The 1,207-nt window shown below is 44.6% G+C and overlaps 1 pseudogene; it reads left to right on the forward strand.

Annotated features, from left to right (window-relative positions):
• The first annotated feature begins 655 nt into the window (after positions 1-655).
• LOC124986049 (uncharacterized) lies at positions 656-795 on the forward strand (annotated as a pseudogene).
• The last annotated feature ends 412 nt before the right edge of the window (positions 796-1,207 follow it).

Below are 1,207 nucleotides of genomic sequence, written 5' to 3' on the forward strand. Positions count from 1 at the left end.
TTCAACTTATCTAGTAATAAGACAAATGCAAATCAAAACTACCCTAAAATTCCATCTCACCCCAATTAGAATGGTGATTATCAAGAACACAAGCAACAATAGGTGTTGGTGAGGATTTGGGGGAAAAGGTACACTCATACATTGCTGGTGGGGTTGCAAATTAGTGTAGCCAATCTGGAAAGCAGTGTGGAGATTCCTTAGAAAACTTGTAATGGAACCACCATTTGACCCAGCTATCCCACTCCTTGGCCTATACCCAAAGGACTTAAAATCAGCGTACTACAAGGATGCAGCCACATCAATGTTCATACTTGCTCAATTCACAATAGCCAGATTGTGGAACCAACCTAGATGCCCTTCAATTGATGGATGAATAAAGAAACTGTGGTATATTTATACAATGGAATATTACTCAGCCATAAAGAATAATAAAATTATGGCATTTGCAGGTGAATGGATGAAATTGGAGAATATCATGCTAAGTGAGATAAGCCAATCTCAAAAATCCAAAGGAAGAATGATCTCGCTGATAAGTGGATGATGACACATAATGGGGGGGAGGGGCAAGAACGGAGGAAGGAGGAACTGTATAGAGGGAAAAAGGGGTGAGAGGGGTGGGAGGGGAGGGAAAAATAACAGAATGAATCAAACACCAATTGCTTCTCAGCCTTTTGGCTAAGATCAAGTGTAGTATGAATCAAACACCATTCCCCTATGTAAATGTACGATTACAAAAGTGGTATGCCATCATTCCACGTACAAACAGAAACAACATGTATCCCATTTGTTTACAATAAAAATGAATCTTAAAACAATATTACCATTGAAAACAAAATATATACATAACATTGGTTAGAATTCATAGAACCAACCAAGGATACTATATCCAGAAAAACTTCTAAAATAAGGGCAAATAAAGACTTTCTCGTGTGAATTGACGATTCCCAGATCAAGGGAAGCTGATGGCGTGCACCGTGCATCCCCTGGACCCGACCCAGGTGGACGCGGTGCTCAGGCAGCCCGATGCCAGGGGAAGGGCTGGGTGCAGCTCAGGGGCGAGCGCCTCCTTGCGGGCCCTGGTTCGGTCCTCAGCACACACAGGCCCTGCAGAGCGGAGCGCCTCGCAGACCAGGAGAGAATCCTAATAGCTTATGGAGGCGCAGGCGCAGGCGCAGGCCACCGTGCCGCCAGAGCCCGCAGCTCCCTC

This window comes from Sciurus carolinensis, chromosome 5 (assembly GCF_902686445.1).
Source record: "Sciurus carolinensis chromosome 5, mSciCar1.2, whole genome shotgun sequence".
Classification (NCBI taxonomy): domain Eukaryota; kingdom Metazoa; phylum Chordata; class Mammalia; order Rodentia; family Sciuridae; genus Sciurus; species Sciurus carolinensis.